Consider the following 26794-nt stretch of genomic DNA (forward strand, 5'->3'; position numbering starts at 1 on the left):
TGTCCCCTATGTCTGGAATGCTCTTATTAAAGCTATTTACATGACTGGCTCCTTCATTTTGTCCACAGCTGTCCAAATGGAACCTCTTCAGAGGGCTTGTCTTTGTTCATGCCTCCAAATAAGTTGTCACTCTTATCTCCTTACTCTGCTTTTCAGGTAGGATTTCCTTCTATCTGATGCTATTTATTATTCATGTCCCTCATAAGAATGTAGGTATTTTGCCTTTCTTTATTCTATCTGCAGTACCTAGAACAATATATAACACAAAGAAAATATTCAGTAATGATTGATGAAGTAATGAATACATGACAGCCTTCCGTGCTAAGATTTTAGGAATTTCACATGATTAAAGCAGAAATTTCCCCTGACCACCTACTCTAGCACTATCCATTTGCCTTGGAAAATATTGTGTGTGTGTATGTATATGGTGTGTGTGTGTAAACTGAGATTGCTTTGTCTCTAAGGAGTTCTGGCACTGGAAGTTCAGACCAAGATTTGTAAGACACAACCATGACTTTTTTTTTTTTTTTTTTTTTTTTTTGTCTTTTTGCCATTTCTTGGGCCGCTCCCGCGGCATAGGGAGTTTCCCAGGCTAGGGGTCTAATTGGAGCTGCATCTGCAACCTACACCACAGCTCACGGCAACGCCAGATCCCTAACCCACTGAGCAAGGCCAGGGACCGAACCCACAACCTCATGGTTCCTAGTCGGATTCGTTAACCATTGCGCCACAACGGGAACTCCCATGACTTATTTTAATATCAGAAAAGAGAGACTTTTCTTCTCTCTGGTGGAGCTCAAATCTCCAGAAAAAGAAAAAAAAAAATGTTGGGCTGACAATGGTTTTTCAAATCCTGTCCTGGGTTCAAAAACTAGAAGATGCCTTTAAATGCAGACCATTAGTGATGCTATGGACTTAGAAAGAGATTAGCACAGCATGGAAGTAACTAAATTTGTTTTTTATATCAAATTTAATTCTAGCCCCCACATTCTCAAATCCTACATAGCCTGCTGGATGCAAGGAGCCATGTTAGCTTACACCGTGGGATTAATCGCAAATGACTGCTTCCAGGTAGAATGAAAAGAAATTGAAGATAAAATTGAATAAGATTTCTTAGGATTTTTGTTTCTTCTAAGTAGGGATGTTTCTCCTTCGCAACCACAGTTGCCGGGCCAAAAGCATTGCCTTTCCACTCAATGACAATAGAAACTATTTGCTATCCATTGATTATAATGGCAGTCACAGCAGGGAGATTCTACTAGGCCAATCTTCATCTTCCTCCCTTGGCATAAGAATTTGTGCATTTGGTGGACATTTTTCTATTGTTGTATGCTAAATCATCTATTTGAAACAAGAAATATGTGTGTTTGCATATAATTTAAGATTTCACTTTTGCATAATTCACAGATACCCTCCTGTTCACCATGACTTCACAAGACTCAGGGGAAGAAAATGACCGCCAGCAACCATGTATGGGTGGGAGTTACAGCAGCAGTATCTATAGCAGTGGCAGAAATATCAGTAGCTGTGGTAACTTTTTTTACACATGAGGTTATTACTTTTTATTTTTTAATAACTTAATGCAACAGGAATGACCTTGGAGAAATACATTTTCTGGAGTAAACAATGGAAAAGAGCTATTAACCTCAAACAGCAGGAAATATATTGACCACAGTTAGAAATATATCCTTTCAAAATGTAATACACAGAGTCTACTTATGAGTTCTAGTATCTCTTTATAAAACTAAAGAGAGGGAAAAAAACAGAATACAAGAAAGACATGTTTTGATTTTGGTGTATGTTCTGCAAAGACAGCAGACTGAAAATGTACAAAAGCATTCAACTGTGACTATGGAGTATGTTTATTTTATATAATATGGTTCTTAAATACTCTTGTCCTTTTTAGATGTCTCAGAGTATATAAAGGGAGTAAAATATTCAATTACATTTTAATGTCTCAAAATCACTCTCAGCAAAATGAAATCAATGCAATTGCCAAGAGCCCTCTTTATAGGATCAGCTATATTAATTCAAGATATGTCTCCCTCCCTCAGGTAACTTCAGCTGAAACATTGTTTACTAAGCTTAACCCTTGGTAGGGACTGCATATTATGCTTTTAAGAATGAATAAAAATTGATCGTTTTAATGGTAGGCAACAGAGATGCATCAAGTTCTATAAACGGCAGTAAATAGATGCTAGGATACTATAAATTCAACCTCCTAAGTGATAGCCATAATCTTATATCCTCACACCCTACCTTTGTGTATAGGTCAAATGATATGGTCTTATAGGAGACCAATTAGCACTGACCTATTGCAGTGGTCTAATACATCCACCTGAAAGCAGTAGAATAGAATGGAGCTGTGCTCCACTCTTCATAAGATTCACGGTGAACTGATTTCACAATAGATAAATTAAGGCCACATTATTGTTCATGATTGGGCTTGATTCAAGCAGGCACTGGATGGTTGGTGTATAAAAAATTTGCACTCTAGGTATTTTTCCAAATTTAACTAGTGTGACTGTAGCTACTTCCTTCTGGGCAACATGAGCATCTTCTCAATATGCTTACAAGAGGAACTCAGAATCTGGTTCACTAAGATCGTCAGCAGTCCCTAAGAATTGTATATGATTCAGATGCCACATAGATCCCAATTATCTCTTGGGCTATATGTTCATTGGCAAAATATTACTGAGGAGTTATTTAGATTGCACTGTATAAAGACCAGTTTTGCTTCAGGTCTTCCCTTTGTATGTTTGACATGACCTTGAGGAGAAATTTGCTATCAGGACCTGGGGAGAAATTGAAATAAACTCATTCCCTATCTATCAGTTGCACAAAAGACCTTTCCAGTGAAGCTGGATTAGCAACTAGGATGACCTTCATGTGATAGAGAAACCCCATATATTTTAAGAGGGCTCTCTTGTAGAACCACCTTAAGGCTAAATAAACGTATTCATCTAAAGATAACCAATAACAACTTATAGGTAATTACTATATTTGTAAAATTACTTGGAGAAAAAGAAAATAATAATAGTCTTAACTGCTGTATAGTATTAAGCCAAAAAGTTTCTGGCACTATTTGTCAATTTTGACTTAAAGGTTTAATTCAAGGTGAAAATTGCACTGGGAAACATCCTAGGAGACATAGTTATGGTTTTGTTCATTCTTTCTCCCTAAACAGGAAATTGCTTTTCTGAGTCTACACTACTTAACAGCAGCATAAATGCAGCTCCCTCCTTTTAATTCAGATTTAATACCCTATAATGAAATGGGGGTGTGAGGGAGAAAGCAGATCCTGTGCTAGACTGGAGTGAGTAAAATAGACAAACAATAGCAAGACTCAAATCCATCCCTTCTCTTAATAATTAGTTGCTATAAAAAAAAAATCCAGCAGTTTAAAAAAAAAAGATTAGATTTAGAGGGCAAGTGATGGCTTTACTACATGCCTTTTGGTGGGTATACTGAACATGTTAAACATTGGAGATACCTACAAATATTCGTTGTAAACTGGAAAATTAAACAATGTTAGCTGCTTTGAAGGCATTCATATAGTATTTGCTTGAAGTAGATATTCGAAATATTGTCTACATTTTGCTGAATCTCAAAAGTGATAAAAATTATAGTTGTATCTAGAAACATATATTGATAATTTTGCATCTTTTTATTAGGACTACTTTGGCATGATTAATTTCTGCCTTAAACTAAACATCTCTGATATAAGGAATATTTTTTTAGGTGAGACTAATCTAATCACTAATACAGGAAATATAAGGAATTAATGATGTTCATCCCACCTCCCAAAATAGAAAATTAATTGTCTCCATCAGTATTAACTCAACAATGGCTTTTCTTCCTGCTGTAGGCATGGTGACGTTGAAGAACAATGACTTTAAGGTCAGGTTCAAATACAGACTCCACATTTTAAGACCAGTTGGGTAATTGATTTAACTTCTTCAGAGCTCACTTTTAACAACTAAAAAAGAGATATATTAACATATGTTTTTAGGGGCACTAGGAGGATGAGGATTTAATGAAATTAGCATACATAATAAGTGGACTACTATAGTTCGTAGTACATAATAAGTACTCAATAAATACTAGTTCTCTGTAAACATACATGTAGGCTCTGGACTTAGGCTTGTGTTACAACAAGGGAAACTGAAGCTGAGAGATTAAGTGGCTAATACACCATCAGTGACCTATTTAAAGACAGAGTGGGACTTAGCATCTGCATCCTAACTTACTAGTTAACACATATGATGGGAACCAGGATGTCTGGATATCAGAGGAATAAAAATTTTGGAGTCAGATCTAAACTCTGACCAAATGCCTGTGTCTAGCAAGTCTTTAATCTCTTTCAGCCTCAGTTTCCTCATCTAGAAAATGGAGAAAATAGCTGTTTCACAAAGTTACCATAAGAATTAATTGAAGAATTAGATGTGAATTATGGAGCTATATCTAGCAGACAGTACTTAAAGCTCAACAAAATGGTGATTATTATTATTAAAAATGTGCTGTGGGTTGGACACCATGGAACATACTGTGAGATATCCCAAAATGACAAATTCCTTGCCCTTAAAGAGCTATTTGGGAAAATAACCCAGGAAAAAAATCCCTATTAACCCTAATAGTGTTTAAATGACAAATAAGTGATGGAGATAAAAGTCTCATGAGTTAAAATGATGGAAAAATAGATTTTTGCTGACCTGGCCAGAAAAAGCTACAGAGGAGATGAGACAGAAGTCCTCTGTAAGTTAAAACTTTAAATATCTCTTACCTATAGAAAAGTTGAAAAATGACTTTGAATGTCAGAGTTCTGAAAAAGAAGCCAAATTCTCTTGGCAGAGTTGTTAGGAAATACAACTTTCTGGCTGAAGGCTGATGGGTAAATATTCTATCTTGAATATCAAAAAGATAAGCACAGGGGTTCTTTGGTGACCCAGTGGTTAAGGATTCAGCCTTGTCACTGCTGTGGCTCGAGTTTGATCCCTGGTCTGGGAACTTCTGCATGCCATGGGCAAGGCCAAAAAAAAAAAAAAAAAAATATATATATATATATATATATATATATATATATATATATATATAAGCACAGCCTGTTTCCTCTGTGTGAGCATGTGGCGTGCGTGCACGTACACGGGAGTACGTACATGCTTGTTCACAAGTTTTGTGAGTTTGCTCACTTAAGCTCTGAAAACATGCATTGTTTGCTAAACCAATGAAACATATATCTTAAGAATTCCCTTTTCTGAAGCACAGCAGAAAAAGAGTCTCATCAAGTTATTTCTCAACAACATCTCCACGGACAATTGATATACCCATTAAAAACGCTGGCAGAGCGTCTGGTTTGGTTTCTATTTTGATGTGCTTTCTAATGGGGCTGCTTGCCTTTGGCAATAATTGTAATTCAATTTATGCATCTACAAAATCATCCAATCCTATTGCCTATGCAGTTTCACAAAATATCTTTTCTCTGTAGAGTTAATCAGCCTTACATTGTATGTTTTCTACTACCCAGATTTCACTGCATTGTCCAATCATTTTCAAGCTGAACAAGACTGCATTCCAGAAAGTAAACACATTAGAAATAAAGTGACCAACGTTGAGCGGATGGCAGGAGATGCCACTCATAAAAACAGCGACTGGCTCTATTATAAAAATTGGTGTGTTGTGCGTTGTGCGAGTGTGTATATGTTTGCTCTGGATAAAGAGACTATTTTAAATCTTCAATTGTACAAACACAGTTCTACGGTAACATTTAAAAATAATTTTATGCATAACTTTATTTTATTTTTATATAGACTGAAATCTGTTTGAAAATTTTTCTCAAGGCAAGTGTTGTAATACATAACCACTTTGTCAAGTAGTCTTAAAATGGAGAAGAAAAAATATGAAGGAACATTTTTGCTCTAATCACTGCTTTCAGTTATGTTCTGTATAATCTTCCTGTGCTTTAATGTTATCTTGGGCCAATTCTGTCACTTTTGGTATCAAAAAATTTAATTCAAATATATTAGCGTTTTACATGCCACCAGCTGTTTACCAGAGCCTTTAACTGGAACCCTGTCTCTTTGGCTTCAGCAGGTAAAGGTAAGACGTGATCCCTCTCTGAGTCATCTCTTCCTGGTCTGCTTTATATCTTATTTTTAATTTTTTTGTTCTTTTTAGGGCTGCACCTATGGCATAGGAAGTGCCCAAGCTAGTAGTAAAATCAGAGATATGGCTCCTGGCCACAGCCACAGCAGTGTCAGTTACAAGCCACGTCTGTGACCTACCCCACAGTTTATGGCAATGCTGGACCCTTAACCCACTGAGCCACAATGGGAACTCCCCTGGTCCCCCTTTTAAAACCAACTCCTTCAGGGCAGAGATAGCATGAAGTGAGAAGGAAAGAGACAAAGGTATCTTCCTCACCTGAGCTGCCCTGATGTTTCTTCATTGGTTTTGCTCCTTCATGAATCTAACTCACCGGTTATCAATGCCCAGAATGTGTTTGAATCCAAAAGCTGATCCTCTGGTTGTACAAACATTGCTACCCAAAATGTGTCCTTAATCTGGCAGCATGGGCATCACAGGGAAGCTTGCTAGATCCTCAGCCCCCATACTTGCTGTATCAGAATCTGAATTTTAACAAGATCCCCAGGTGATGTGTATGCACATTAAAGTGCAAACTATTGTGGTTAAAAGCAGCTCTTTTTTATTTCCTTTCTGTCACAGACTGATACACATTTCAGTATATCAGTAATGAAAATAGATGGCTAAAAAGAATTTTTTTAAAAATAAAGCAAAGACGGGAGTTCCCCTTGTGACATAGCAGGAACGAATCTAAGTAGGAACCATGAGGTTGCGGGTTTGATCCCTGGCCTCACTCAGTGGGTTAAGGATCCGGCATTGCTGTGAGCTGTGGTGTAGGCTGCAGACGGGGCTCAGATCTGGCATTGCTGTGGCTCTGGAGTAAGCCGGCAGCTGTAGCTCCGAATAGACCCCTAGCCTGGGAACCTCCATATGCCTTGGGTACAGCCCTAAAAAGACAAAAAGACAAAGAAAAAAAAAAATCAAAGACACACAAAGCACAAGCCAAAGTTTTCTTATTCAATTCAACAGACAGACCATGATGGAATAAGTACCACTCCTGCCCTCCCATCAGAAACATGTATGAAATCAATTATTATCAACATCAGACAATAGGCAACATGGGTCTTTATTCCTAAACAAAGGAAAACAAACAAGAGGAGCCTTATTGCCACCTTTTTGCCTAGAGGCATGGCACCAAAGAGGGGAGCCCAAGCAGAGCAGAATAGGCTCACAAAATTGAGGATCAGACACCAGAGTTCAGTGAGGTTAGGGTAGAACTGGTTTTTGTGGGGTAGAATCCTGAAAAGGCAGTAATGAGGAAGAGAAAGTGCCTAGGAAAGCTCCTTGAGTTTGTTGCTGAATTCTAAGCTATATGTTAACTCTGCATTAAGATGGCACTTAGGAAGGCTGGGGAAAAACAAGCTGCACAAATCGGAAGTTCACCCAGAGCTGGGAGACAGTTCAGTTCCAAACAGCTAGAGTTGAGAAATCTTTTATAGATGTTTCCCCCTCCAACTCAGACATACAACTTCCAGATTAATTTAGTGAAAATGAAAAGTAAGAACAAAATCTTTTAAAATATTCCAAAAGATAGTTTTTTTTCCTTTTAGATTAGGAGTACTTTTATTTTAAAATGAAACCATAAGAGATAATTATTCAAGTTTAGTTAGAACAATAGGGGAAAATAATAATAAATGAGAGCGAATATGATGGAATTCATATAAGAGGACCTGAAAGCAGAAAGAGAATATATGACCTTTTGGCATCTTCATACCAAGTTTTCATCTACAGTTTTTATCCAATATTGTAACTTATTAACTACAGGTTTTATCCAGAAACCTGGGAAAATCCTAATCCTGAATAAGGCACTAAATGTGGAAGAAGCATTTCACTCTAAATATGTGTCACCCAGTACTATTTGAAGTGATCTTCCCTCGCCTGGTGACAGTTCTCTAACTGATCTAGAAGTCACCAGGGACCAGAAAAAACCTAGTCAAAAGTGTTCTCTAGCTAGCCGCTAGGATGGTGAAAAGTCTAGCTAAGATCCAGTCTCAGGTATGGCATGCTTTAATCACATGAAAATCCTCTGTAATTTAAAATTAGAAATATCAGAAAATCAGTTTATAAGTCACAAGACAATTCCAGGAGTAAGTGAGTTCAACTATAGATTTGGCAAATATAGATCAAAGCAAAATAAAACCTCTAAATGTGGACCTAGAAAATTTGGATTTGAATTGAAAATATGTCAGTTAATAGTTCTCTAATCTAGGGGAATTAATGAGCTATATTTTCTTGAAATTTATATGCTCTAAAATAATGAAAAAGTTGAACTAGTTATTATGAGAGTATTATGTAAAGAATAAAATGTTATGAGAGTGTTATATGTACATACATATGTATTTTAATAAGCAAGTTCTTATATGCCTCCTAATATGAACTGAACAGTTGTTTACTCATCTTTTTTTTCACAAAGATTAACTCAAGTCCCATTTTACAATAAGGAAACTGAGTTACAGGGAGGTTAAATAATTTGTCTAAGGTCACACACAGTTAATAAAGTGGTAGAACTCAGATTAGAATCCACAAAGCCTGGTTACAGAGTCTGTGCTAATCCAAGTTTTCTAAAAAAAAAAAAAAAAAAAAAAAAAAAAAAAAAAAAAAAAAAAAAAAAAAAAAAAAAAAAAAAAAAAAAAAAAAAAGTTTTCTAAGGTATCTGAGAGCAGAAAAGTCAGCTTCATTGGTGAGCTTCTGCATATTTTGGCTTGCACTCAGGAAGACTTCTTGAGTCATTTTTTTGCTTTGCTTTGGCCTAAGCATGCCTTTAGAGTGCTAGTGAGGGATTTAAAAAATTTACATTAAAACCAAACCCTGAGGTTTTGTCTCAAATGAAGGACCCCTTCTAACCAATTCTTGCAGAAGGAGTCATCCCAGCAGCATGCTGAAGAGTAAGGAGAAAGTCCTCCAGCCCACAGATGGTGATATTAACTGTGCCTCCACCTCTCTCATCTCCCCAGCTCACCTCCACCCAAGGCGCTGGTTCCTTAGCCTCTCCTCATCTCTCTTCTACTCATCTTTTCATCATCTATTTCAGAGAGTCCGGCACTTTTTAACCACCTGACTTTCCCATCTCAACCATATCTTTTTCACTCAGTAAATAAACATCAAGTGGCTACTAAGTACTAGACACCAAGTTGAAGTAGTAGGAATACAAAGATGGAGTAAATGCCTTCGAGAAGTTTATAATCTAGAATATTCCAGGACAAGAAGAGACAGTGAATGTGGAAGAGGTTTCCATCAAGAATTTAGTTTGCTCTTCTCTCATTTCTCTTCCCACCCAGATCTTCTCTAAGCCCTGTTAACACTGTATCACATCACATCTCAGGCCTCAAGCTTGTTCTTCTCTTCTGTTATTTAAAAAAAAAAAAAAAAAAAACAAAAAAAAACAAAAAAAACCTATCATCACACAACACACACACACACACACCCCACATACATGTGGACTTTATGTATAAAATTATATAGACATCTGCTCTAAGAGTATATTCAATGTGACACATGTCTGCCACACAGGTATATCTGACTTAAACTAGAAATTTAATTAATGGGAATAGAAAAAAGTGCTCACTTATTCATAGTAATAGTTCCTAGCTAGGGGACCTTTTTGATGCATATGAACATGGTAAGGAGGACACAAATAGTTCCTCGAGATAGTCCCAGTAATTAATATGGCAGACAAAATTTTATCCACCAAATTTTATTCGGCATTGGATTTTTTAAAATGAATATATGAAAATATCACATTGGGCTGTGCCTCCAAAGGAGTAATTATGCAATAAAAAGTCACAGTTACTGCCTCCTAGGTGTGCGGGGCCAGGAACTGGAGAAATGATATGTTCCGTTGACTACTATGTGGAGGTTTTGAGTAACTAAATTTAATCTCAAGAGCTTAAAAAAATCTTAATTGCTAAGCAATTTCCAAGGGAAAACAGTGAACTAAAAAACATTGAAGCCAGGAGTCTTGTATGAGTGATAGGTGAGGGAGGGGAATTATAGATTGCCCTCTGCCCCCATCCTCACTCTATTATTCTTCCCATCAGGTCTTTCAGCACGGCAATGAGTTTTGAAAGGATGATTTTAAAATTGTTTGCCTTATTTTGATGGATTTAAATCTCCCCTATGGATACTGGAGTTCATTCTCAATAGAAAATTGATGTTAAGTATCAATCTTCAGAAAAAAATAAAACCAAACTTCATCAATTCATTTATAGCACAATAATTTTGATAAATTAGGCAACGAAGTAACAAGAAATTAGAATGTTTGATTCTTAAATCGCATTAATATTGCTGTGTTTTGTAAGTAGAATTTCCACATTAAGAAGATTCAGGAGCATTCAACTTTCACAGCCATTAAGAACCACTTTCATGTACATACGAGCCAGTGGACAGAAAGAGAGCTGATCTTTAGTGTACTTATGGGGTTCAGAACTTACTACCCCAAAATATGCATCTTGGTAAATTAAATATCTTAGGCTGGAGAGGTTGAGAAAGTAGCAGAAATAGGAAGATTACTCTGACTCTCCGCTCCCCCAATTTTCCCTGAAACAGATTGTAAAACTCTCAAGTGAAAGGTACCCTCCCTGTGCTAGGAGGAAGGAGACATTCTGATAACAAGAGACAGGGAATTTGAGGCCAAGAAATCCGTATGAATAAAACTTGTTAGACTAACCCTTACCATCCTAGTTGCTTCGCTGTTTACTTTCACCTCTACCCCAAATCCCTCTATCTTGCCAATTTTTTGCGAATTTTTGTTTCTTTGTCTAAAAGCTATAAAGCTTCCTGCTCCAGTCACTCCTTTGACTCTTTATTCTCTTGGGAAGGGTCTCATGCATATGTAGAAATTTAATAAAATGTGTATGCTTTTTCTCTTATTAATAGATTTTTGGTAGTTTACTTCTTAGACCCAGCCAGAGACCCTAAGAGCGTCAAGAAAATTTTTTTCCTTCCTTACAATTCAAAGGTCAAAACTCAGTTGCATTGGAACTCTACCTCCATTCTAACCTGATTCTAAGAGAATACATATGAAAATATTTTAATTTGACTGGAAATGCATCAACTCGGTATGGTAACCTTTCAGTATGGTAACCTTGTCATCTCATACTCTTCAGATGGTCTGATCTGCAGGTATCCGCATACCTGAGCCTTTGCCTGTGCTGGGCCCCTTGTCTTGAATGCGCTCCACCCCCTGCTCAGATAACTTCATCCTCTGGCTCCTGAGATCATGCAAAGCAGTATCTATTTTCTCCTCCCAGTCCATCTGGTCTATACCAACACATTCTGCATGACCCAGTTTAAATATCTTGTCAGAAGTTCTTCATCCTTCCAAGAAGGATTGTTAAATATCCCTGTTGGTACATTATTCTGTAATTACAAAATTTTAAGACTTTTTTTTTTGCTTTTTAGGGCCACACCTGTGGCATGATGAAGTTCCCAGGCTAGGGGGTTGAATCAGAGCTACAGCTGCCAGCCTACGCCACAGCCACAGCAACACAGGTCCCAGCCACATCTGCGACCTGCACCACAGCTCACAGCAACACCGGATCCTTAACTCACTGAGCGAGGCCAGGGATTGAACCAGCATGCTCGTGGTTCCTATTTGATTTTGTTAACCTCTGAGCCACGAAAGGGACTCCCAAAATTTTAAGACATTTTCAAATGCTGTCATCAATCTACCAGCCCTTCAGTTTCTTTAATGATGAATCCACAACTGACTTATACCTGTTATCATTTACAGCCTGATGATTTTAGGAAATTATGCATGTGTTGAAAGAATATGAATAAAATAAGCAATAATGAATACCAACTACGTTTAAGACAGAAGGCCTGATGTATCTATTTGATCCATCATAACCATTAAGCTAGTTCAATAACGACTAAAAAAACCTGTCCATGACCATAAAGTTACATTTATTCCCAGAGCTGCAAAGTTCATAATATGAACACAAGCATAGTGTAAATGCAAATAGTGGAAATGCAAATCAACCACAGGGCACCAGTCAAAAGCTAGAGAGTCAGTTTTCCATTAGTGAACTAAAACCCTTTATTCATTATTTTTTAGTTAATGATCATAAGCATTAATTTTAGTTCTATACCATTAAGCCTTTAAACTGGACAATTTCCAGGCAATTGTAGAATGCTTTCATCAAACACATCAATTTTATTCAAAATCCTGACTGTAAAATTAAGCCCCCTAGCTCTAAAGCATTTATAAATTTTTTTCTAGATGTTAAAAGGATAATTAGAACCACTTAAATTGTTAGAAATACTAGACTATGAACTAAAATTAGTACTTTCACTCCAGAAAACACAAATATATTTTGCATCTTTAAATCACTATTTAACTTTAACTATTACGCTGATAACTGATAGGTGATTCTGAATGTGACAGTTGATGTATTTTTATTACATCTTCTACTAAAGGAATTTGAAGACAGTTAATTAAACCATACACTACTACTATTTGTATGGTACTGAGCATCTCAGAATATTATAGATTGATTTATTTATAGATAAGTTTCTCTTGAAAATAAATGTTTAGTTTTAAAATATAATAGTATGTTTTCACATATTCTATAGAATGCCATGTTTAGTGCTGTAAAACTAAGAGTTTTTTCCTTTCCTTAAGACACATTAGTTTCATGCTGGTATGCTAGAATTAATGTGCAGTAAAAGGACAATGCCTGTCCCTATCAACCTGAATTATAATACAAGATAACAGCCATTTAAAATTTTAACGCACCTTAAGCTTCTCAAATATATTCTGACTGGTATTGTCCATCTGTATTTGTTCATAAACATTAGAAAAAGAAAAATCTAAAATTTTTATTGCTTTGATTATTAACCATCTGCTAAATCTAAAAAAAAGAAAGAAAGACAAGAAAAAGAAAAAAAAATCATCTAGTAGAAATCAGCTATGTGTGTGAGGTGGGAAAAGATATGGTAACCCAGTGATTCTTAATAAGGAACAATTCTGAGAATGATTTGTGACCCTTTTTAAAAAGATAGAGTTCTGTATCACATCTCTGAAATTCACATAGAGTTACTTAGATGTCAACTCATAGTTGAGAATCACTGTTTTAGGCAGAGATAACGGCAAATGCTAACACAGAGAGATGTGGAATAAATAAATAAAGAAGGAATATGATTATAAATATTCAAAAGTAATCAGAAAACCTTCTTTAGATTTCACTTACACAGTACGAACCACTGAGATACTGAGCGATAGCTTAATACATAATGATTTAAGTTTTAAGTTTTCATGGCTTTTCATGTCATCCTTATGTATACTTCATGTTTATGCAAATGAATTTCATAATTAATTCTTTCACAAATATTTCTTGATGTCCTACTGCATGTCCAGAACATCTTAGGTGCTAGAGATGTGAAAAAAAATAAGGCGAGGAGCGCCTCTGCAAGGGAGACAAGCGAAAATGTGAAAAACATTTTTATTTTCAACTCCATGGTATGTCTGACTTAACTTGTCCGGGGTCTGTGTAGTTTTGAAATTCTTATTACATGTTCCTTAACAAATATTCCTGGACTTTAGTAATCTTCCATTTCAAACATCTCAGCTCCCGAATCACTACTATACCTTTCCCTGCCTCTCAGCACCACATGGTAGCTAATTTTTCATCCAACTTTCATCTTTGATCTTGACATTTCACTGGTCTCATCTTTTGTTATGTTATGGCCATAACGCCGTGATATCTATTTTATGTCACCTTATGTGAAACCTTAGTTTGCAAAGAAACCAACCTCCTCTTTGACGTGGTAATGATGATGTTTCTGTTACTGTTCCTCCATTTTTTTTTTTTTCTTTTTTGTGGGTGTTCTGGTTCCTGGTAGTTTAACCTGTCAAGGATCTAAAAGATGAATCATCACAGGAAAACCTGAAAAGGTGCACAAGCCAAGCTCAAAGAGAGGTTCCTAATCCTCATCACAGGATCCCAGGAAACCCAAGACCCGGAACAGGACAAATGTGAAAGTTTCTGACTAAATAAGGCTGCAGATGTAGCTGCTCCAGTATATCGCTTCAGCAGGGTAATAAATATTCATTAAGTGTCTAACAGTTACTTGCAAATAAAATGGGAAGTCCTTAAAATGATACCGGGTACAAAATAAGTGGCCAATGTTAGCTGAAAAGGAAAAAAAAAAAAAGGGAAGGAAGGAAAGAAGGGAGGGAGGGAGGGAAGAAAGGAAGGAGAGAAGGCTTTTGACAGCACGGGGGGGAGAGGGGGAGAGAATGAAATTTCTTTAGGACAGAGCTTGGATTTTTTTCTCTATGAATGCGTCAAAATCGAGCACTTTGAGCCCCACTCACAATCCTCACTCTACAAAACCAAAGCCCCACTGCCTTAGCATATGATTCTCTTTCCTGCTCTTGTTAGGTTTCATGCCCCACCAAAGGAGCTTATCAAAGAACTGTATTTCTTTCATCCACATTCAATTTATTCCTGAGAAATACTGATAAATGTAATTTTCTTCATTTTACTTTACATCATTAAGGTTCATACATCTTGGCCATGTTTGTGAGTCTCTTACAGGATTCGAAACTGAGATTTCTTCTTGGCCTGTTCATTAATAATTCTTTCATTTATTCATCCAGCCATTTACCCAGTTACTCAGTGAAGAAGCCAAGTCCACCAGAGGCTAAATGATTTGCCAGCGTTGTGACTTGAACCTAACTCACTGCCATCATTTGAGTAGTCTTATCTTTCCATTAAAATGTATTGCTTAAAATCTGGATTGGAGAACCTTCTATACTTCATATTTCAAATGTGGAAATTAAAAACAATTAAAAATGAATCCTCTCCAATTGTAAAAACTAATAGAAAATAGGCCGCCTTTAAAAACTCTTTCCTGATTTTACTGGGATCGGTGTCAGTGGACTAAGTTATTGTAAGTTAGTGTATAAATTTGTGTGAGTAGCACTTTTATCTACAATATGATCTGACAGATGCTAGTCTAGACTCTAATTGTGGAAATGTAATTGGAGGTGGCATAATTATAAATAATTATATTATTATCCATATGATTATAATCGAAGAAGTTAGTTTTCTGACCAGAAACGCTTTGATCTGTAGGGCACAATTTGACCTGTATAAAGCCCAAGGGTATAACAATAATGCAGACTATCACAGCGTTATGAGGTATTTTTCAAAGATTGGGCTGGAACTGGGCTAATAATATGGCAGAAAATGATTCTGAAGTTTGCCATCAAATGTTCATGTTCTTCAGATAATAGTATGCTTCACGGTCTTCAGATAATACGAAAGTAGATTCTGAATGCTTTTATTTCATTCGTTCCACTTCTAAAAACTGGAATTTACCAATAATCAAAAATTTTTTAATTTAGGGTTAATAACTTGGAAATCCTCTTTCAGCTTCCTAGAAATGGAAAATGAGAAATTCACATTTGCCAGTGTTTAAGTGGTCTTGATAAAAGAATATTATTATTCAATTAAGCTTTTGTTCATTCACTTAGGCTTTTTTCATTTCTAGAAAAAAGGGATTTGTCATTTCTGACTAAGAATCTTCCTAACTCTCCAAGTAAAATAATAACATGGGACTGTGAAGTGTGACAATATTTTTCCGAAAAATTCCTGCACCCTTGCAGAGCCGATTCCATGTACTCTTCTTAAAATATGATGTCCATGCCCCTTCATGGAGAGGCGAGGTATCTGTGTCTTCCCCTTTAATCTGGGTGGACCTTTGTAACAGCCTCTACTGAGAGAGTACAACAGAAGTGGTGCTACATGTCTTCCTAGGCCAAGCTGCAATAGACAATTCAGCCTCTGTTTCTTTCTGGAGACTCATGCCTTTGAAGTCCCAAGCCACTCTGTAAGAGAATGGCTATCGGGAAGATTTAATTCAGTAGAGACCACACTGAGAGAGGGTGAAATGCCCAAGGAGCTCCAGCTGTTCTAGCCCTGGGCAATCTGTCTTCCTCACATGAGGCAGAAGCCATCAGAGGATTCCAGCTCCTAAACATTAGACTGCCTCAGACATGCTGAGCAGAAAGGAAATTAGGTGTCCTTTCTAAACCCAGCCCAGACTGCTGATTCTTGTTACTTAAGCAAAATAACAGATGTCGGTTTTAGTCCTGAAATTTTGGGTTTGTTACACACTCATAGTAAGTGGAAGAGAGATGTCTCTTTACACAATCCCTGAGTTGAGCAAATATAGCAAAGAACAGCTATGTCATTCATTCACTCATTCATTCATACATTTCCATAAATACGGCTTAAGTACCTAACATGCACTAGTCACTAGGTCAGCCAGTGGCTGTATGGTGGTAAGTAAAGCAGGCAGTGTTGGCCCCCATGGAGTTTAAAGTATTGGAAATGTACTGACAACAGGCAGGCCTATGAACAATCTGATGTCCTAGACAGTGGTCTTTACTATAAAAAAATCATTGTTAGCGACATGGTAATGGAAATAGCTGACACCTTTCCTTTTCAATGGTGACAGGTACTCCCCTGCTAACCTCAGTCAGAATTGACACTGAAGAACAGTAGGGAGGAAGAGCAGGTGAATGAGATAATTCAGAATCTTTCAGTCGGATCTAGTGTTTTCCAGACATCTCTTTCTTTGTATTAAATTGTGTACAACAGACACCATATTGGGATAATAAGACATTTTATGGTGTTTTGAAACCTGTGAGTCAGTTTGGTCTGGAAAGGATAATTCTAAGATGACCTTAATATTGTTTGATTCAGCAAAGAGATGATGCCGAGAGTCCCAACTCAAATTTACAGTGTAATTTGGATTGCTTTAAACCGTTTTTAACAGTCTTCATATGCAATATACTTCTCATAAATAGCAAAGCCAGGGAAAAAAATTAGGAAAGCTTTGCACATTCTAGTTATGCAAACTTAATCTAAATCGAGGCTCTAATACTCATCTCTATACCATGATAAACCTCCAAACAGCTGAGAATTTTTATTGGGAGGATGAATCATATCATTCCATTTAGATTATTTCAGCATTAAAGGATATGGCTTGTTCATGCTGCAGATGATGAAGCCGTGTGGTCAGGTTAATGCTAAAACTGACAAATGCTGTGCCAGATTTGAGACTATGTGGGAAATTTTAATTAGAAGTTGATAAAAGTCTAAAAAATCTCCAAAGGGTTTATCCTTATGAATGAACTTAAAACAAATTTAGAGCCAATATATTAGCTAATATGCAGGCAGTGATTAAGGGAAAACAGGTGGCTGGTGCATAATTTACACAATGGTCTCCTTTTTAAAGCTGGGCAATTCCAGCTGCCTGCAAGAGGTGGTTGTTCTTAACAAAGAGCAATCAGGAGTATACTTCCCTATGAGACGGAACGTGACACACGCTCAAGTTACCTTCGTAGGGCTGAGACATGTGACTCTACAAACTATTTTCAGATCTGTTTACTTCTACTATTAATTTAAAATTATTTTACCTTATGCACAGATTTGTCCGTGAACTTGACTGACTAGAAGATTACAGGAGAAAAAGAAGCCTTGTTCAAGGAATAAGCGCAAGTGGACAGACAAGAGAGGGTAATATGAATTGCGCATGCCCGAGTAACCATTTTTCCCTTGAATATCGTCTTACCAGTTACTCTAAGATGCTAAACCACTATTACCATGGAAGGACACCCTCGCTATAAAGACGTTATAATAGATGCAGTAAAACATTTTTAAAATATGCTCTAAAAGAGTGATAAATCCAGTGCAATTCACATAAAGCCTAATGCATTATGTACAGTCTGTGCTTAATAAATGCATTTCTCATAAAATATGCATTCACACGTCCTCCTTTTCTTATCAATAAAGCAATCAAGCTGAGCATAAGATTATCCAGAAATTCTTCTCCATCCTATACAAAAATATAATCACATTATTCCCTTTTTAAATCATGCTCAGATGAAAAGAAACAAGAAATGGTTAGCTTTAATATTTCATTGTATAAAGTATTTCATATTTAGCCTGCTGAAAATACTGCATGCATTTTTTTTCTTTCATGTTTCCCAGCATAGAAGGAGAAAAAAAAATACAGCTTTTTACTCCTAACCCAGGAACTCATCTTAAAGTATAATACAGATCAGTAATTGAGACTGGTTAGAGTTACCCTGAAGCATTCAGGGACTTTCTGTGCTACAAAGACCGTATTTTGATGATCAGTAAATGGACATAATACTACTTCCTGATCTCTAAAGGAATTTGACTCTGTGTTTGTTTCTTTTAATATTCTTCTCCATTTGTCAGATTGAACAACCCACATCCACTGTATGAGATGTTAGGCATCCAAATCACATTTCTCCGACAGCGTTTGCCCAAAGCATTTCTTCAGCTGAGATCAAGATTCTGTCTTCAGAATGAGGATTAAACTAGGGGCTGACAATGTGGTCTCCTCTGATCTACTATTTTCTGTCTGGACAAATGACCCCTCAATTGCTGGGTGTCCTCATACCCCTGTATTTTTAAGCCCCATTCTATGGATAAACAATTAATTATCAGGTTAGGTCAGCCATGGTTCATAATATATATTTAGGCAGATTGTACAGAATGCCTGAAAAGTTGGTAGCACTCCTGAAGTCAAAATCATGGTTTATTACTATGGGAGTAAGGGAGTCTTTGGAAATATAAAATAAGGCACCACAACTTTTACTTCTTTCTGCCCCCACTTCACTGCACCTCAACTTCAGATCTTTTATGATAATTTGCTGCACACCAGCAGACCCTCGGCTCTCTCCAGTATCTGTTAAGGCATCTTTGTATACTTTGCTAGCAAACATGTCATTTGGAAAGGCAAGGACCAATTTACATGAGGCAAGACTTTGTATATCTCTCACAGTCCTTTTTCTCTCTGACAAGCAAAATAACTGTAGGCTGCCTTTTCCAATCCTTATTAAAAAGTGTGATCCCAGTTGTTTAGAAGGCTCATTAGTGACATTGTGCTGTGATGGACTGCCCATCTTTGTAAGAACGACAGATTGCCTGGCTGCGTCGGTACACTGGCCATCATGATACCCAAGTGCATCCCCCACAAGCCTCAGTAAGTAGATCTTCATTTGCTTTTGTGAAAAATGAGAACCCAGACCTCAGGCATTTGAAAACACAGCTAGTTCCTTGTCTTCCCTGAAATAGGAATGCCCCACTACTGCATACATGACCTTCAGGGAAAGTAAAAGAAACAGTTAACCATGTAATGCTTTGCAGCTAGAGTGCTGAAACCAGGCAAAAAACATGCTCAGCAGAGGGGTATTAGCAATGGATTAAGTGTGTACCCAGCAGTAAAGTCAGGTGCCGTCTCACCAGTGGTGAAGCTCTCGTCCCTTGGGTGATGGTGTCAAAGGTGTTAAGTTTCCTTCACTCTTCAAATTCCCTTCCAAAAATATTAGTCATATAGTGTCTTTAGATCCCAAACTGCCAAAATTTCAGCTAAATGAAAGATTATTTTCTGAAAATAAAGATAATCATGGAAATGACCTTGACAACAATAAAACAAGTATAATAGTTCTGAATCTTGGGGGAAATGAAGCAAAATTTGCTATGGAGTGAGTCATCCAGAGCCCTGTTTGATTTTTTTAAGTAAATGTGTTTTTCCACCTCTAATGAGCTGTGTGTATGTGTGTTTCTCATCCCTGAAGTACTTCACAGACAAGGACTCCATGGAATGGAAAGCAGTAAGGTCTTGTGTTCCTAAGACCTTATTTTGCCTCAGAGCCTGCCACTGACTCACTGGGTGACAAGGATAAACCATTCAAACCCAGAGGGGACCAGACTTACCTATCTTATGGAGTTGCTGTTTTTAAAAATATATCAAAATAAAACATAGGTAGGGGATTTCTGGAATTAATTGGACCTTTGAGATCATCTAAATCAGTCTCATTTCTGTGTGAACAAACTTAAGCAAAAAGAATTTAAGTAACTTTACCAAGGTCACCCAGTATTAAGTATCAAAAATTAAATTAATACCAAATTATGATTTACTAATTCATATATTTTTATTCATATAGTTACATATATTAAAACTAAAAGGTAGCATTTATCACAATGAAACTAAAGTTTAAAGGTTTAAATGACTGTGTGTAATAAATAGCATATACTGGGAGTTCCTGTATGGCGCAGCGAAAATGAATCGACTGGGAACCATGAGGATACAGGTTCAATTCCTGGCCTTGCACAGTGGGTTAAGGATCCAGCGTTGCCCTGAGCTGTGGTGTAGATCAAAGATGCCACTCGGACCTGGCATTGCTGTGGCTGCGGTGTAGGCTGGCAGCTGTAGCTCCAAATAGACCCCTAGCCTATGAACCTCCATATGCCACAGGCATTGCCCTAAAATAAATAAAGAAATAAATAAAAAGACAAAAATAAATAAATAAATAAATAGCATATATAATATACATCATATCTCCTCTGATAGCTACCCTAAAAGATTCTGACTAAATAAACAATTCTATTTTCTGGGATTATTCTACTTATTTTCTCCAGCATTTTAAAAACATAAAAGAGAATTATTAAAAGGAAAAAATAGGCGTTCCCATCATGGCGCAGCAGAAATGAATCTGACCAGGAACCATGAGGTTGCGGGTTTGATCCCTGGCCTTGCTCAGTGGGTTAAGGATCCAGTGGTGTATGTCGAAGATGCACCTTGCATCTGGCATTGCTGTGGCTGTGGTGTAGGCGGCAGCAAAAGCTCCAATTGGACCACTAGCTTGGGAACCTCCATATGCCACAGGTGTGGCCCTAAAAGGACAAAAGTCAAAAAAAAAAAAAAGAAAGAAAAGAAAAATATATATAAAGACTAAAATATAAATATATATATATAAGAGGGTTGACACAGTTATATTAATGAGATTTAAAACTCAAAACTTCCTAATTTCTTGTCACTATATTACCTGATTTATCAAAATCATGCTGTAAAGAAATCAACAGAATTTGGTTTTATTTTTCTGGGGATTTTTATTTTATGAAGGTAATTTTTCTTTTAACAATAAAAGTAACTAAATGCATGTGGTATATTTCATTGGACCCTTAATAGAAAAATTACACTTACATAAAGCCTGGTGGTATCCAAATCTAGAGCCTTTGTTTAATTAATTTATTTATTTACTTATTATTTATTAGGGCCAAACCCATGGCATATGGACGCTCTCAGGCTAGAGTTCAAATTGGAGCTGCAGCTGGAGGCCTACACCCAGCCACAGCAACAAGGGATCTGATCTTTGCCTGTGACCTACACCATAGCTCACAGCAACACCAGATCCTTAATCCAATGAGCGAGACCAGGGATCAAACACGCATCCCATGGATCCTAGTCGGTTTCATTACAGCTGAGCTACAACAGGAACTCCTAGAGCTTTTAGTTTAGATAATAGTGATATACCAATGTTAATTTCTTTATTTTGACAAATGTTCCATGATTCGATAAGACGTTAATTTTAAGGGAAACTAAGTGAAAGGTATATGGGAAATTCTCTTTACTATCTCTGTAACTTTCTATAAATCTAAAGTTATTCCAGAATTAAAAGTTTATTTTTTGATATAGAAATAAATCAAGAAATAACAGTGATATTTGAGGGGGCATCCTGGCCAAACAAAACAACCTTAATTGATTAGAAAATGATGAAAAGTAGTCATTTCAAATAAAAGAAGGAAAAGAAAGAGAGGGAGGGAGGGAAGGGGGGAAGAGGAAGGGAGGAAAATTTTTCCAACTCCTTATAACCGTGGAAACATGGGGCCACATTTTCCCTAAAACCACACTGTTCAGTTCCTAAATTTACTCATTTAATCCTAACAAATCCATGAAGTAGTTGTTCTTCTAATCCCCTTTTAGAGGTGAGTGAACTGAGCTACAGAAAGTTTAATGACTTGCCTGAAGTCACAGGGCTAAATATATTGTGAAGACAAGATTTAAACTAGGCACTATTAAATACCAGTCTTTGCAGCAAGAGAATGACTTGCTTTCCTTTTTATGAACTGTAATGGGTTTGTGCCCTAGTCATGATTTACTGTGCTCAGCAAAAGTTTTCTCCCAGTTTTTCTTTGCAGCCTTTGTAGTCTCCATACCTATGCAGGGGGCTGAGCCCTGGATGGACATCCATGAACTCCACTAAGCTTTACTCTCAATTACAGCTTTGGGTGTTGGCTAAGATGAAGTTAGACTCTCCAGACAGAAACTGAGAGAACACCCCATTCTGCATATTTTACCACTTAAGACCTAAAACAAAATCTAACAAATTCCTCCCAAGAAAAGCTTACTTTGGTGTTTTCTGACAGCTCTCTTTCTCTAAGGCTCAAAACTAGTCAAGGAGCAGGACCAGGTAGCAGACACACTGCTTTATAATTAATCCTTTTCTTCTTACCACTTGCTTCATCCCATTCCATTTTCCTTTCTCTCCAACTTCTACCTCTGGATTTTTTAGGAAGATTCTTTCTGAGAGGCCGCCGACTCTACCCTGTATCAACTCAAGCAAACTGGAACCAAGGATGTGTGGGCTGTGTCAACTCACCATCCACTCCAAATCTAGGAATAAGCTTAGCTGAGACACCCCACTCTATAAGCTAATATAGTGGGCAAGTATAAAATAGAGACAAAAAAGACGGTGTTCTTGTGAACTTAAATAACTGTGCCTTTTATGTCAAATCCTTGAAGTTTTCTGAGAGGCTAAATATCTATGAATAGAAGCATCTTTCTGTACAGCTGGCAAAGCCTCAATAAATATCCACTGCTATTTAGCAACTGCAAATTTACAAATAAAAAAGATTTATGTTTGAAAAGGTGCGGCATTTTCTCTCATGTGGCCCCAGGTTTATGGATACCTGCCACCTCCAAATCCTGCTAAAGAGTCAGTCCCTGGAGACACAGCTCATTAAGTGATAAGGTACATTCACACTTCCACAGTTGCAAATGAGCTCAACCCCAGAGGGCCAACCTTGAGAATTCAATCAGATGATGTTGTGAAAATACTTGAAAACACTGAGAAGTATTAACCATTGTGAACCATTATTGCTGTTAAAGTATCCATTTTCTTATCTCCTAAAACCACTGAGTTGGGATGAAACGGTGAGATATTAACTGGGAAGTTTTTCTCTCCTTCCTTTTTGCCCTCAGATCATCTTGCCTTAAGGTAACACAACACCTCAAAGGTGAGCAGAGTTAGAGAAGAAAAATGCCAAGTTTCTGGCTTTAAAGGTTAAAACGTCCAGTCCTTTGGTAAATCCATGCGAAAGAGTAGAAATTTTCAATAATGTGGAGAAACACTTTTTCCAGGACCTCCATGCCCCACTTAATAAAGATCATCCAAGCTTAGAAGAAAGAAGAACTGGAGAAGAAGGAGCCTTAGTTACTGGCCAGGTGGCCTGTGCCCTCCCTACTGCCTGGAGTCCCTGAAGAGGAAAGAGCAAAGGCCCCCATCAGCTAAGGGACCTACAAACAGAGAGGTATGTGTCTCATTACCCTTCGGGAGTCACAGGGGAGGGCATAGGGGAGCAGAGGGAGCAGCTACATAGAAATGCCCAAGAAGGATGCTCTAGCATCCCCACAGAGTTCCCGCAGTCCCCAAGAGGATGCTGAGAACTGCCGAAGTTGTTGGCTTTTCATTTCTTCTGTATGGCATGAATTTGCAGAAATGAGCCACACCAAACTTAGGATGCACCAAACTCAGAGCTGGAATGGGAGACTTTATCTATAGACCATATTGTACCCTTGAGTCCAAAATTCATATTCCGCAAAGGGATAACACCATTAGAAACCCCAACAGGTGGATATCAGAACAGGGCAGGACCTCTATCCACTGACACCACAGCAGCAGGCCAACACTCCAGGACTGAGAATGATCGCCAAAGAAAAGAAAGACAAGGGAGTTCCCTTTGCGGCTCAGTCATAACAAACCCAACTAGTATCCATGAGGACATGGGTTTGATTCCCAGCCTCACACAGTGGGTTAAGGATCCGGCATTGCTGTGAGCTGTGGTGTAGGCTGAAGACATGGCTAGGATCCACGATGCTGTGGTGTGGTATAGCCAGCAGCTGTAGCTCTGATTAGACCCCTAGCCTGGAAACTTCCATATGCCACAGGTTTGGCCCTAAAAAGAAAAAAAAAATTAACGCCAAAAAAAAAAAAAAAAAAAAAAAAGAGAGAGAGAGCAAAGAAAAGAAAGATAAGGTAAAACAACTTTAATTTCCATTTAATTTAAACCTAAAATGACCTCCAAAAAATCCCTGAGTTGGACTAAATTTACCTGCAATGTCAAGGAGGAAAATAAAACCTTCTTTTCCTTCAGATGGGATGTGGCTTGAAAGGGAAATTAAAATCAGTCATAAGAAAAAGAAATGAAATTATGATATAGTCGGTGAAAACTGATATTTCCTATGCTGCTGTTTCTGATAAGACAACATTATATAAAATGGGATAGCAATGTTTTGCTCAAAAATTTACTCCAGGAGTTCCCATCATGGCGCAGAGGAAACGAATCTGACTAGGAACCATGAGGTCACTGGTTCGATCCTTGACCTTGCTCAGTAGGTTAAGTCTCCGGCGTTGCCATGAGCTGTGGTGTAGGTCGCAGACACAGCTCGGATTGGCATTGCTGTGACTGTGGCATAGGCTGGCACAACAGCTCTGATTAGACCCCTAGCCTGGGAACCTCCATATACCGCAGGTACAGCCCTAAAAAAGACAGAAAGACAAAAAAAAAAATTCTACTTCAAATTTCTTGCACAGTTTATAATTTAATGACAAAACCAGTAATCAAATGCAAAGCATTTTCTGGACTTATGAATGCAAATAATAAGTTTTGAAAACAAATAATAACTGGTTAAATAGTCTCATTTGTGAACTAAACTGTCTTCATGGCAAATCAGAGTGGGAATAATAAATGTGATCCATGTTCTCCATCGTTACTAATCAGATTTGTTACCCCTGAGCCACGATGGAAACTCCAGAACTCTTCAATGTCACTTGACTCTTAACTCTTAGCTTGTAATGGTAGTGACCTTGCCCAGAGTGGTTGCGTATCTTGTCCACATCCACTTGTTGAGACAGTGGCAGAGCTGAACTCTATGCACACACAGACTGAGGCATGCTCATAAAGCCACCTTTCCCTGGACTGCATGGACATGCTTTGCTTTAGAAAATCATAAGCAAGAGAGAACCAGGTTTTATTTGTCCTCAAACCGTGCATGGGCCTGGAGCCAGCTCCACACTTAAAGGCAGAATCCACAGCCAACTGTAATCCCCAGGATCTTCTTATGTGATGCCCAGTAAGAACTAAAGACAGGGTGCTTCCTCCCACCGTGAGATTTACGCTTTTGCTTTAACAGAGTGTCAATCCTCTCAGTCCTGAGCACCAAGCCCTTACTAAGGGGAGAGGTAAAGAGAGAGAAGGGGGTGGGGGAAGAGGAAGGAAGGGAGGGAGGAAAGAGAAGGGGAAAAAGAAAAGAAAAAAAAGAAGAGTTCCTTGATGGCTTAGCTGGTTAAAGATCCAGCATTGTCACTGCTATGGTGCAGGTTCCATCCCTAGGCTGGGAACTTCCTCATGCTGCAGGTGAAGCCGAAAGAAAAGAGAAAAAAGGTAAAGAGAAAAGAAAGGGAGGCGAGGATATAGGAAATAAGGACTACTAACAAGGCATTTAATAACTTAACATTATTCAGCTCTACTGCTTTGATGACAAATGAAATGGACCAAAAGCATGATAGTCGCTATGGTATTTTGGCACCATGCTTGTGGTTGTGCCCATGCAATAGAAGGCATCTTAGGCACAAGAGTGTGTGATTCTTAAGAGGATCCAGGAGGTGGGGTGTGGAAGGATGGCTTTCTGGAATGGTGAGTGGGTAGTTGAGAGGAAAAGGAAATCTGCCTCCCTTCAAACATGTCTCCTATCTCACGTAAAAATGAAACAGAAAGTTCAGACTTCACACATTATGGACACACAGACGTATGCACAAATAAACAAAACAATAACAGAGTAGGGCAAAATATGTCCTGAAATGTGGGAGGGGAATTCCATAGATTGTGTGAAGATTGTTCTCTTCAACTTCAATCTATCTTCAAACAGACATGACTTGTGTTATAACTCTCTTGGGAATACGATTTTACGCTGACTTTTTTCAAAAGTAAGAAGTCTTCCTAAGAATTCTAGTAAGTTTATGTATGTTTTCTAACAGAAAATAACATATAAAGAAGAGGTGAAAATGTGTGTGCTAAGGCATCCAATGCTACTATAAGAATGAAAGTTTGAGAAACAATCGAGGAAATAACATAAGCTAGATTTTCTATTTCCATTAGGAATTCCTATTGAAGTCAATGGGATTTTACATAAAAATCAATGGTAAGTTATAGTCCTTAACGAAAGAGGAAATTATAATTATAGCACTACTGGTAGCATCACTAGAGTTAAGGCTGAGCAGTCTTTTCCATTATCAGTTATCAGGATTTACTAGCTCAGCTGTTTTGAGTTCTACTTGGCTGAAACGTGATATACAACTCATCAGGCTGGATGTCATTAGTTATTATTATTACTGTTATTACACAAACAAATATTTTAATTAGCAAAGCATTTTTTCATTATGAAGCTTAAAGATAATATAGTTTTTTTCCTGGTGACAGGTGCAGTGGTGGGGAAGGCGAGAGAATGTAGGAAACATGCTTAAAAGAAGGTAAATTGAATGCTG

Source organism: Sus scrofa, chromosome 6 (genome assembly GCF_000003025.6).
Source record: "Sus scrofa isolate TJ Tabasco breed Duroc chromosome 6, Sscrofa11.1, whole genome shotgun sequence".
Lineage (NCBI taxonomy): Eukaryota > Metazoa > Chordata > Mammalia > Artiodactyla > Suidae > Sus > Sus scrofa.